This window comes from Schistocerca nitens, chromosome 1, assembly GCF_023898315.1.
Source record: "Schistocerca nitens isolate TAMUIC-IGC-003100 chromosome 1, iqSchNite1.1, whole genome shotgun sequence".
NCBI lineage: Eukaryota > Metazoa > Arthropoda > Insecta > Orthoptera > Acrididae > Schistocerca > Schistocerca nitens.
The window spans coordinates 1,001,573,955-1,001,587,280 of NC_064614.1; positions in this window are offsets into that span (position 1 = coordinate 1,001,573,955).

Consider the following 13,326-nt stretch of genomic DNA (forward strand, 5'->3'; position numbering starts at 1 on the left):
ACTCCCAATCGCACCTCCTCCGATTTTGTGGTAATGGGGCCAAGTGGACAGGCCTTCGAAACCTGAACACAGATCAAACATGAAAGCAGGAAGGAGGTGTACTGAACTGTGAAAAAAAAAAAAAAAAAAAAAAAACGGTCCAAGGAAAGAAGTGCAATATAGAGCAAGCTGAAAGAGCGATGGCGTCATGGTTAAGTGATCACAGTGTTGGACCACCAAGCATGCAACTTATGATCAAATCATATTATACTGCCCAGCTGTTTCCAATACCGAGAATGATAGCGAGGAGAATAATATCCAAAATCACCAACTTTTTGTGGGGAGGTGAAGTGTTCAGAGTACCTGCTAAAGTAGCCACTTTAGATCCTAAAAATGGTGGACTAGGATTATCTGATATAACGGATAAAGCCTCTGCGCTTTTTATCAAAAGGCAACTTAATTTAATAAGAGACTCGTGAGAAAGCGTAACCAGCCAACTTTTCGAAATCATTAAACCTCGAAGCCTGCTTCCCCCGATTGACGTGCAGAATATCAACAGTCGCTTACAGCATGTGAGAATTTTGTATGTTCAGTTTAGTTATGTAAGTATCGAACTCAGGCAGTCACGACATTTAATAAATATCGAGAGCCATAATGCGGGAACGAAAGAAAAGCGAAGGAAGGAACAAAATAAAACGACAGTTTCCAAACATTGAGTGGACTAAGATTTGGAAAAACATTAGTTCTAATGTGCTCACGTCTAATGTAAAAACGTCATGGTACAAGACAGTTAACAACATAGTTAGCACTAATGAAAGACTGCACGCAATCGGACTCTGTGAAACAAATTTATGTCAACAATGCCATCTAGTTAACACAATAATTCATAGATATACTTGCAGTGGTCACATGAATAGCTGGAAGTGGATCCGGGATCAAATAGCTCTGATTCAAGAACACCCCCTGAGTATATATTGCTGTCATTGATACATAGGCCTGAAGCACGCTATTTCCAAGAAGCAAAAAATAACGCTGTGTACTGGTTGCTGAGAAATTTTGTTAATTACGTCCTTAACAAATTAGTATCCGATAGCATCATAGAGTTCAAGGTACACATGCTGTGTGAATTCCACAAAATTAGAAGGTATTCGAATCACAAGAAAAAGTTCGGTAATTTGCTAAAAATTGTATTTGAAAGAATGGGCATTCGTTAATATAAAAAAGAACACTATGTTGACAGTGATGTATTGTAGTTACCTTAAGGATATTATTTAAAATTTTACAGTATATTTTTGGTGTGTGCTTTTTCTACTTCAGAGAGTAGTTTTTTAAATTTATAAACTAATGTACAGAACTTATGTGACAGTGAGATTGTGTGTCTAATAGTGTCAGAACACGAAACATTAAAGGTGCATTATTGGCTTGGCTGGAACTAGACAGTTTTTATGGAAATGTCCTTATTGATTGGTTAAAACCATAAGATTCTACTGATATAATGTAATATTCAATGGCTGGCACATTGCCCTGTTCATTTTTGCACTATGATGTGTAAACCAGTTTTGCAGTGGAAGACTTATTGTATAGGTCTGATCACTTCAGATACTTAACATTCAATTAATGTCCAGAAAGTGTAGTTGAAAGGCTAGTCAACTTTATCGTATATCTCCTTTCCGCCATTTCCAAATATTTCAGAAATTGTCTAATATGTTCTATATTTAAAATTATCCCACCAGCTTACTGATATCCATCACAAATAACTATTTATGCTTCTGTAAAGATTGGAGATCATGTAATTCAAAGTGCAGATTTCAATTTTCCGTGTTGAAGTTTAAATGTCTTAAAAAACTGTTCGTGATGTTTAACTTAATTCCTTCTGGTAATTTAGTCAGTAACACAATCTTCTGTTGTCTTTCTTTAACACCAGCATAATTGAAATGATCAAACTGTTTTTGTTTAAATCACTTCATGTATAACATGTGTACATGGTTAGTACATGAACTTAGTATATATTTGGAATGTGTAACATTGTCTTTTTTAATAAATATTTTTATAAAAAAAATCTCATGGGTGCCATTTTTTTCGCTGTTCACTGTATTCAAATTTGTGTCTGTGTCGTGGTATAATTTGCATTCGCAAAAGCGAGGTGTACAGAAGGGACCTATAATGACAGTTCATTCTGCACTACTGATTAGCAGCCAAAAGGAAGTGGCTTTCGCATGGGATTTGCAAACGTTTGATGGTAAGATGACAAGTCAATCGAATCCTCCATCGGAAAACACGTCTCGTGTATTATACACGTTAGTGACAGTATGTGTGTGTCATATGATAGAAATCTCTTAGCAACACAACTATCTTGAACGCCTGGTAAGAGAGTGAGATATGCCTCTTTGCCCGATTTAGGTGTTCGTTTGAACGTGATCACTTCCAAGGAAATGATGAAAACATAATAGTTTGACACCTAAGCTGCAAAACATGAATGCAACCATTTCACAATCACAATTTCTCTGTATTGTGTTAAAACATATGTTTTTAACGTTTTTGAAATTGCATTCTGTTTTGGAAGTTTAGTCTCTTGTATTCCTTTGTTGTAACATAGTTCATACCTGTTTATTTGTTGTTTTCATTTCTGTGAGATGGATATATAGTGTCCGCCTGCTTAGCTGAAAGGTAACATGCTTGCCTGCCATGCAGTGGGCCTGGGTTTATTACCAGGTCGGGTTGGAGATTTTCTCCGCTCGTGGACTGGGTGTTGTACTGTGCTCATCATCATTTCATCCTCATCACCCAGTGTGGCGTCGACTACAATAAGACTCGCCACTCGTCACCCGAACTCCACGGATGGGGCCTCCCGGCCAGCAATGCCATACGATGATTTAATTTTTTTATCTATGTGTTATCTCGCCTGCTATAGGAGATTGGAATAATAGTGAATGAACCCGCCAGGCACTTAAATGTGAATTGCAGAGAATCCATGTAGATGCAGATCACTATTAATCACTTACTTGCTACAATAACATATTCTTATCACATGAGTCTATTCCGTAACCAATGTATAGTGTGGCAACTGCCATGACTACAGAAAGGGAACAAACATTTCAGTGACCAGACGGATAGTTCATAATATTGTGAAAAAAATACAAACAAATGGCAAACAAGAGTTTTGTACACGGCTCGTCCGCTTCATAGTCCAACGTCGTGACCACATAACCACGACGCCATGCCTCTGTTAATGTGCTCACTTTTTTTTTCTTTTACAGTACAGTACACCTTCTTGCTGTTGTCATGCTTGATCTGTATTCAGTTTTTGACAGGCTATCAACTGGATTATATTACCACTAAATCTGAAGGGCGTGCGATGGGGAGTTTCCCATGTGAGAATCATAAGGGCCTAAAGCACATGACTGCGTATCGTGAGCTTGTGGGATTTATTCGTGCTTCTGAAATTTGTTGATCTATATGCACGAAAAAGTGTATCACTGATTTCTCTTCTATTAATTTAAATGTGGGTTTGATGGTGGTGTGCTTTAGGCCCTTATCGATCTTAGCGCATCATTTGTATTCTACTCAAGTGACCATGTTGGTAGACATTACTACTTGATTTTAATCATTTCCACAAACAGCACCTTGTGTTTGGAGTTGGTTGTTTTCTGGACGGGAATTAGGTTTCGTGTCCAGTGTTAACATGAACTATATTGAATCTGTTTGAAATGGTAACAGAAAAGTAAAACCTGTGAGCACGGGTTGTGAGTCATGCTTAGGTAGCTCAATCAGTACAGCACTTGCACACAAAAGGCAAAGGTCCCGGGTTCGAGTCTCAGTCCGGCACACAGCTGTAATCTACTAGGAAGTTGCATATCAGCGCTGCCGAGTGAAAATCTCAACCTGGGAACAAAAATGTAAATTACTAGGAAAAGTTAGCTGCAAAGGAACTATGGCCCTTCGAGAACAGATCCTTTGATTGATAAAGTATCGAAATCAAATATGTGTGACTACAAGCAAACATTTAACAAGGATGTGTATAATTGGCACAAGTTGTTGTGTGGGTGCCGCATAAGAATATCTGATTTTTCAGCCCGGAAGTAAATTCGTGAGCCGGCCGGAGTGGCCGAGCGGTTCTAGGCGCTACAGTGTGGAACCGCGCGACCGCTACGGTCGCAGGTTCGAATCCTGCCTCGGGCATGGATGTGTGTGATGTCCTTAGGTTAGTTAGGTTTAAGTAGTTCTAAGTCCCATAGTGCTCAGAGCCATTTGAGGCATTTTTAAATTCGTGAACTAATACATCTATTAGGAATCTTGTACATTTGTCAGAAAAAATGTGACGGCACGAAAACTCTCACAAAAATTCGAAATGGAGAGTTGCCAAAGCATACACATTATTTTGTTATTGCCCTAAAGTGTACTTAATTAAGAGTCGCACAGAAAAAAAGATGTCACTCGGTGCGGTGGCTGATGGGAGCGACTGTAAATGGGAATTGCCTTTACAGTCGATTGCATCTGCCACCGCGCCGTGTCAACTTTATTTGCGAGTCTAATATGTACAAACAACAAAATTCCACAAAAACAATTCGTTCTTTTTTTGTCAGGTAAGTAATGCATCTATTACTATTGCTGATGTTGTTATTGACAGTGGCTGTAGTTGTATAAATTTGTTGATAAGCATAACTGATATACAGCAGATGCTGTTAATTGCACACTCCCAAATTTTTCTGAATCTAAAAATTTGTTAACACCCAGATTGTATACTCACGAGCTGCCAATGGTGAGAATACTATCGTTTATATTGATTTGTGCCATACTTTTTATAGTAGGGAGTGTACGTAGTGTTGTAAAAATCGACAATAACTAAAAAAATTACAGCACATTTGTGATTATTTAGTTTTCGAAGGACCCTGGGAGATACGAAATGGTGCATTACAAGATAATTTATTTATTTATGATTTTCTTGTAATGCACAGACTCTATTGAATAATTTCGTTTTCCTTTAATAATAAAAAAATCGCTACTAATCACCAGAGGGGCCGCGCGGGATTAGCCGAGCGGTCTCAGGCGCTGCAGTCATGGACTGTGCGGCTGATCCCGGCTGAGGTTCGAGTCCTCCCTCGGGCAAGGGTGTGTGTGTTGGGCCTTAGGATAATTTAGGTTAAGTAGTGTGTAAGCTTAGGGACTGATGACCTTAGCAGTTAAGTCCCATAAGATTTCACACACATTTGAACATCACCAGAAGACCTGGCATTTTACAGAAATACGTCGTATATCCATCGAACACAGTATAGTTCTGTTTGCTACACTTCCGTCCAAATCAGTGAATTCGGAAAATAAGAAACATATATGGAACGTAATACCTACATTACTCAATGTATCAAATAAGACACCAACACTGTAGCTTAACCTTTAATTAACGTTGTGCGGTCTATTTGACCGTGCGCTTCCGTCAACAATTGCGCTTTAGCTACTTCCCTATCCATTACTGCGGCCATCGGCTCGTTAGCTTTGAGTTTAGTTGTGAGTGGACCGGCAGCGCGTGTAGTGTTATTCCAGAGCTTCTATAATGTGACTGACGTCCTTTTGAAAATCGCTCGCAGTAGTTATGAGCGCACTACGTTGTTTGTGTAACTTTTTATGCACTTACTTCCCGTACATATTCTCGATATTTTCCATTTCACAGCTTTTGAAATATGGCGGAAACTAGTAATTGTACAGGTAAAGGATCTGGTGCAATTATCAGACAACGGATGAACACTTCAGACCGGAACTTCGAGGAAACTGTGAGTAGATGGTTGGAGGAATCAGGCGGTAGCGACTGTGACGATAATCCTGAAGAAACTGAACTCATTGTGAGTGAGTATGAGACTTTGTCAGAACAAAGTTCAACAGATAATTTCTCTGATGAAAGTAGTGAAAGAAGTAATCCATGTGATGAGCATCGGAGAAGCAATTACTTCTATGGCAAGATTCATTACAAATGTTCCAAAGCATCTCCGATCTGGGCTGTTAGAACTCCTCGCCATAACATCATCATGAAATTTCCATCCCCCACATTGACTACAGGAGATCCAAAAGACCCATTTTCATTATGGCACCTCTATTTTGATGGTGAAGTTCTCGATCACATCCTACTATGGACAAATACTAAAATAGATTGCATTAGGCAGAAGTACTCTGATAAAAGCAAAGCTGAGCTTCAGAACCTGGATTTGGATGAACTTTTGGCTTTTTTAGGAATTTAAATCCAACCACAAAAATGTAAATTATATATTTGCTTGTCTCACTAGGGGTAAGATAGATACTGCCTACAGGAAAATTAAAGAGGCCTTTGGAGAAAAGAGAACCACTTGTATGAATATCAAGAGCTCAGATGGCAACCCAGTTCTAAGCAAAGAAGGGAAGGCAGAAAGGTGGAAGGAGTATATAGAGGGTTTATACAAGGGCGATGCACTTGAGGACAATATTATGGAAATGGAAGAGGATGTAGATGAAGATGAAATGGGAGATAAGATACTGCGTGAAGAGTTTGACAGAGCACTGAAAGACCTGAGTCGAAACAAGGCCCCGGGAGTAGACAACATTCCATTAGAACTACTGATGGCCTTGGGAGAACCAGTCATGACAAAACTCTACCATCTGGTGAGCAAGATGTATGAGACAGGCGAAATACCCACAGACTTCAAGAAGAATATAATAATTCCAATCCCAAAGAAAGCAGGTGTTGACAGATGTGAAAATTACCGAAGTATCAGTTTAATAAGTCACAGCTGCAAAATACTAACACGAATTCTTTACAGACGAATGGAAAAACTGGTAGAAGCGGACCTCGGGGAAGATCAGTTTGGATTCCGTAGAAATGTTGGAACATGTGAGGCAATACTAACCTTATGACTTAGCTTAGAAGAAAGATTAAGAAAAGGCAAACCTACGTTTCTAGCATTTGTAGACTTAGAGAAAGCTTTTGACAATGTTAACTGGAATACTCTCTTTCAAATTCTGAAGGTGGCAGGGGTAAAATACAAGGAGCGAAAGGCTATTTACAATTTGTACAGAAACCAGATGGCAGTTATAAGAGTCGAGGGGCATGAAAGGGAAGCAGTGGTTGGGAAAGGAGTGAGACAGGGTTGTAGCCTCTCCCTGATGTTATTCAATCTGTATATTGAGCAAGCAGTAAAGGAAACAAAAGAAAAATTCGGAGTAGGTATTAAAATTCATGGAGAAGAAGTAAAAACTTTGAGGTTCGCCGATGACACTGTAATTCTGTCAGAGACAGCAGAGGACTTGGAAGAGCAGTTGAACGGAATGGACAGTGTCTTGAAAGGAGGATATAAGATGAACATCAACAAAAGCAAAACGAGGATAATGGAATGTAGTCAAATTAAATCGGGTGATGATGAGGGGATTAGATTAGGAAATGAGACACTTAAAGTAGTAAAGGAGTTTTGCTTTTTAGGGAGTAAAATAACTGATGATGGTCGAAGTAGGGAGGATATAAAATGTAGACTGGCAATGGCAAGGAAATCGTTTCTGAAGAAGAGAAATTTGTTAACATCGAGTATAGATTTAAGTGTCAGGAACTCGTTTCTGAAAGTATTTGTATGGAGTGTAGCCATGTATGGAAGTGAAACATGGACGATAACTAGTTTGGACAAGAAGAGAATAGAAGCTTTCGAAATGTGGTGCTACAGAAGAATGCTGAAGATAAGGTGGGTAGATCACGTAACTAATGAGGAGGTATTGAATAGGATTGGGGAGAAGAAAAATTTGTGGCACAACTTGACTAGAAGAAGGGATCGGTTGGTAGGACATGTTTTGAGGCATCAAGGGATCACAAATTTAGCATTGGAGGGCAGCGTGGAGGGTAAAAATCGTAGAGGGAGACCAAGAGATCAATACACTAAGCAGATTCAAAAGGATGTAGGTTGCAGTAGATACTGGGAGATGAAGAAGCTTGCACAGGATAGAGTAGCATGGAGAGCTGCATCAAACCAGTCTCAGGACTGAAGACCACAACAACAACATATTTGCAACTGATGGTTCAGGTCGGGAAATTTTCAAATGTGCCATGTCTAGGAACCGTTTCCTAATGTTGTTGAAGTGCTTATGGTTTGATGACTTTCGAACTAGAAAAGAGAGTCTCGAAGTTGACAAAATGACAGCAGCCTCTTTTATCTTTAGAAAAATTGTGGAAAATTCCCACAATTTTTTTTCAATTTAGGCACATCTACTACTGTAGATTAGCAACTAGTTTCCTTCCATGGTAAATACTAATTTGTGGTCTACATGCCAAAGAAGCCTGGTAAATACGGTTTAAAAATGATGTCCTTGTGTGATACAAGGACCAGTTACTTTTATAATGGGTATATGTACACTGGAAAAGGCTCTGATGGCGATACTTTGCTGGACAATGATAAGAAACTGATGATACCAACGCAGTTTCTGTTGCGATTGTGTAAACCAATCTATGGCAGTAATTGCAACTTTACTGCTGACAATTGGTTCAGCTAATACAGGATGTAGAAGAGTTAAGGAAAAGAGTATTCACTTTTGTTGGAACTCTATAAAAGACTAAGAGAGAGATTCCGCAAGCCTTCCAACCAAATAAGCAAAGGCCAGTTGGTTCGTCTTTGTACGATTTTACTCAAGACACCACTCTGTTCTCGCATGTGCCAAAGACAAACAAAGTGGTTCTTCTTGTCTCCTCCATGCATCGTAGCCCCGCTGAGGATTTGACGTTTCAGAAACCAGAAATAATATCATACTACAACGCCACGAAAGGATGTGTCTGAACTTGACAAAAAGTGCTCCACATACTCCTGCAGTCGAAGAACTCGATGTTGCCCGATGTGTTTATTCTACTGTTTATTGGACACCAGCAGAGAAATGCATGTGTTCTTCAGAAGAGGGATCAGATGAAGCTCCTGTCGACAGAGGTATCTTCCAAAAAGAGCTGGCCCGTAGTCTCATGCTGAAACATATGCAAAAGCTAACAGAATCCACGACTTCTGCAGGAGTTACGACTAATGACCCACCAGATTTTAGGCCCCGATGCTCCAACAGAAGAAGCAGTGGAAGCAGAATAAGGTCCTAGGAATAGGAAAACATGCAGAATCTGCCCAGCCAGCAAGATAAGGAAGACTTCACATGTTTGCTACATCCGCAAGAGACCAAAGTGCATGGAATGCTGTTCCCAGGTCTGCAAACACTGTTGTGAAAAATTGTGGTTTGGAGGGCTCTGATTTTTCATGAGGTATTTTTTCAGGTTAAAAACGTTTACAGTTTTTGTTCCATTAGTTCCTCAATAAGAAATACAAAATCTATCGAAGCATTAATTTCGTTATTAGCTTATGAAAACAAAAACATATAAATGTATTAGTTTATGAGATGTGCAGTAAGCATATCTGAATGCCAGTTTATCGATAATTAATTAACGTTAATGTTTTGTGTTTTCATGTTTATTTACGTTGCATTAAAGACTCTGCCATATGCAAAACAAAGAATTTTTAAAAGGGATTCAAATTATTAACATTACATTTAAGAAAATTATTAGTTATATTATGCTTTGTAAAATCACAAATTATGTTGGAATTTTTTATTTTCCTTGTTTGATGACGGTTACCTTTTAAAATACATTCAGTAATGAGTTAAAACAAATAATTATTACGGTAGTAAGCAGGTTAACTGAAAATGAGTGGTGTGAATCATGATAGTGTTACGGTGCTGTGGGCACACATAGAATTTGTCCCGGTGCTCGAACCTTCGGGTAAAGTCTGGTGCTGGCGGGCCTGCACTGTGGCCAGAGCGACATCAGAAGGACTGAAGCAGAAGCGCCTGGAATCCTCTGCCTTGTGTTTGCGTTGATGCTTCGAGACATTATGACGCTGCAGCTATATAAAGCCCACCCTGCTGTCGCAGTCATTCAGTGTGGGTAGTTTTGTTCAGTGCATGCTGCAGACGTGTTTAGTGTTCTGACTTTAGTGTCTAGTGGACTGTTTTATATGACTATATTTTATTCCTTTACTTTAGTCTCTTGGTGTATTGTAAATTAAGGTTGCAATGGATAAATTTGTTACCAGAAAGGCGCGATTGGAGGTTGATGATACTGCAAGTCAGCCTCCAACAATTATTGTGTTGTCAGTTGCTTCGTCGTCTTCAGGCGAGAACTGTTCACAGCCGAAACCTGGACAATCCGGTAAGGCAAGATCATTTCAGAAGTCTTGGTTGATCAAATATACATGGATAGAATATGAAGCATCTACCGGAAATATTTTTTGCAAAACACGCAAAGAGGCAGATGCTAAAAATCTATTACAATTTTCTTCAAAAATAGAAGATGCATTTACTTGCGTAGGGTTTTCTAACAGGAAAAAGGCTTTGGAAAAATTCCGTCTTCATGAAAATAGTTTACGCATAAAGACGATATTCTGAAACTAAATTCTATCACTAACCGAAGTGTGAATTGAATGAACAGTTAGAAATGATGTGATGAAAGGCCGTTCAGCTCTTGAGACAATTTTTACTAACATGCAATTTCTATGCCAACAAGGACTAGCAATTAGAGGGCAAGAAGATACAAACTCAATTTTTTTTTTCAAATCTGAAAGGATGCCACACCTGAGTTTAAAGATTGGTTAGGGCGTTCGGGGTATAAGTGGATGTCCCAAGATATTCAAAATGAGATCATTGATCTACTAGGAAAGTCTGTGTTGAGAAAGGTATTGGCTTCAATCAAGAAGCCTGAACATTTTTTCTATTATGGTTGATGATACAAGTGAGTCTTCGATTCACGAACAAGTGTCATTTAGTATTTATACTGTTGATGGTTCCTTAATCATCAACGAAGACTTTATTGGCTTATACGAGACCCCCAACACTGAATCACAAACTCTGTTTAGTATTTTAAAAGACGTTTTTGCTCATCTTGATTTGTTAATGGATAACTTAAGAGAACAGTGCTATGGTGGTGCCTCGAATATGAGAGGTGGGTTCAAAGGACTTAAAAAAGTTAGTTTTGGATATATAACCAAAAGCACATTATGTGCACTGCACTGTTCACAGTTTAGACTTGGCAGTTGCAGACAGTTTCCGCCATCTTACGTCTATGTGGGATATTATGGCTTTAACCAAGGACTTAATAAACACCGTAAGGGAATCCAACAAAAGAATGGGACTTTTCAGAGGCATATACCGTGAGAGCGCCAACGACCAAGCTGGTCTACGACCCATTTGACCAAATCGATGGACTATGCGAGCTTCTAGTGTCTTGAGAATATTGAAAAACTTTGAAGAACTTCTAGAGTTTTTTGAAACATTTTCTGCAGAGGACAAAACAGAGGCAGGTTACAAATGTGCAGGCTACCTTGAGTCAATGTTACAATTCAAGACTTTATTTCTTTTTACGACTTTATTCCCATGCAATGGACCCAGTAGAGAATGTCAATGAAAAATTCAGTGCCCTCATCTAAGTGTTGCTGACCTGAAAAAATATAAGAGGGCTTGATTTGTATATTGAATGGAAGGCGTGATAGTTTTGAACACTTTTGGGAATTTTGTTAAAAAGAAAAATCTTCACAAGTTGATGATCCTTCGCTTCCTTGGAATCGAAGTATACCAAAGAAGTATGTAAAACAACGAAGCCAGCTCGACGCACACTTTCAAAACCCTAAGGGAGTTCTAATGCTATTCACATTGAAGTTTGTGAAACGGTGCAGTCTTGCATTACTGAGCAGTTTGCTTCAACTGGACTCACACAGGTCATTGCAGTTGAACAAGAGTGCTTGCTTTTAGTAAACAGCGATGAAACAAATTTGAAAAAGATCAACTGAGTTTTTCAAAAAAGATGTAGACATTGAGAGACTGCGCTTACACTTGAATATGTTAGCCGATATCGCTAATAAAAAACAACTGGTCTTAAAAAAACATGCGTTATATAAGAAAGTACATTACACTAGAGCCTGCAGTTGGAAAAATGTTGTGTGAAGTAGTAAAGTGCATTAAGCTTCTCCAAGTAGTTCCAATCACGACAGCAACAGCAGAACGATCATTTAGCGCTCTTAGATGTCTGAAGCCCCTCCGATCAAGAATGGGACAGAAGCGATTGAACAACTTGGCTGTTCTTGATGCCCACCGAGATGTTTTGGATGAATTGGATATCCAACCAGTCACCAACGACTTCATAGTCAGTAATCCAGTCAGACGGTCGACATTTGCACCTTTCTAAAGACGCTCTAGCCCTAATAATGGCATTTAAGCAATATTAAAAATCTTTATAAAATAGAGACCTAAATACACACATAATGTTAAATTTTCAGGTTCAAAATACTAGCACTAGTTTAGTACTGTATTACAATATTACTGTGTTAGTTATTTTCAAATACTTAGATATTTTTAGGGTGTCTGACCCAATTAAAACACGCTATTTACATACTTTTTGACTGAAAGTATTAGGCATACTGTATTAACTTTATTAAATGTACTAAAGCATTAACTTTGAGATATTGTTTTCATTTAATGAACTCTGAGCCTTATTCAAAGTAAGCTCATATTAGCTATTTCACTTATTAATCAAACTGCTATTACTGTGCGACAGCAGTTTTTTACCTTTTGTTCCTTTAATGTTTAGGATTTATTGAAATATAATTTCAGTCTTTTCAGAGCTATATATTCACTGCACTGTAATAGTCTATAAGCAAGGTTATTGCTGTAAATTAAATTAGCTTTTTACGAAAATACCGTGCGTGTTTGTTTTGTTTCGTTATTCAAAGCCAAAAAATGTGTCAGGCTTGTCGAGTTTCCCGGAGTGTCGAGTTATCGAGAGTCCAGTTTTCGGGGTTCTAATGTTGATCATATGACTCTAAAATGCTTTAAAAAACATTAAAACTCGCAATTTTTCATCTAAAATTTAGAAAATTTTCTGGGGCAAGACCTCCAGTATGCCCCACCCCTCCCCCAAGCCGGCCTGTGTGACCGAGCGGTTCTAGGCTCTTCAGTCTGTAGCCGCGCGACCGCTACGGTCGCAAGTTTGAATTCTGCCTCGGGCATGGATGTGTGTGATGCCCTTAGGTTAGTTAGGTTTACGTAGTTCTAAGTTCTAGGGGACTGATGACCTCAGAAGTTAAGTCCCATCGTGCTCAGAGTCATTTGAACCCTCCCCCATATTTTTTATAAGTCGGCATCCCTAACTGCACCACGGTGTTGTGTCAGATTTTTGCCACTACGTTAGTTATGGGTTAAGCGATAACTACACATACGTGATGATAAATCGTCAAAAACAATAAACCTGTTTCCCAACACAGGAGAAACCATTTCCATAATTGTTGCTAAATATGGGCCACAAAAGGGAAGAATCTTCAACGCATTAAC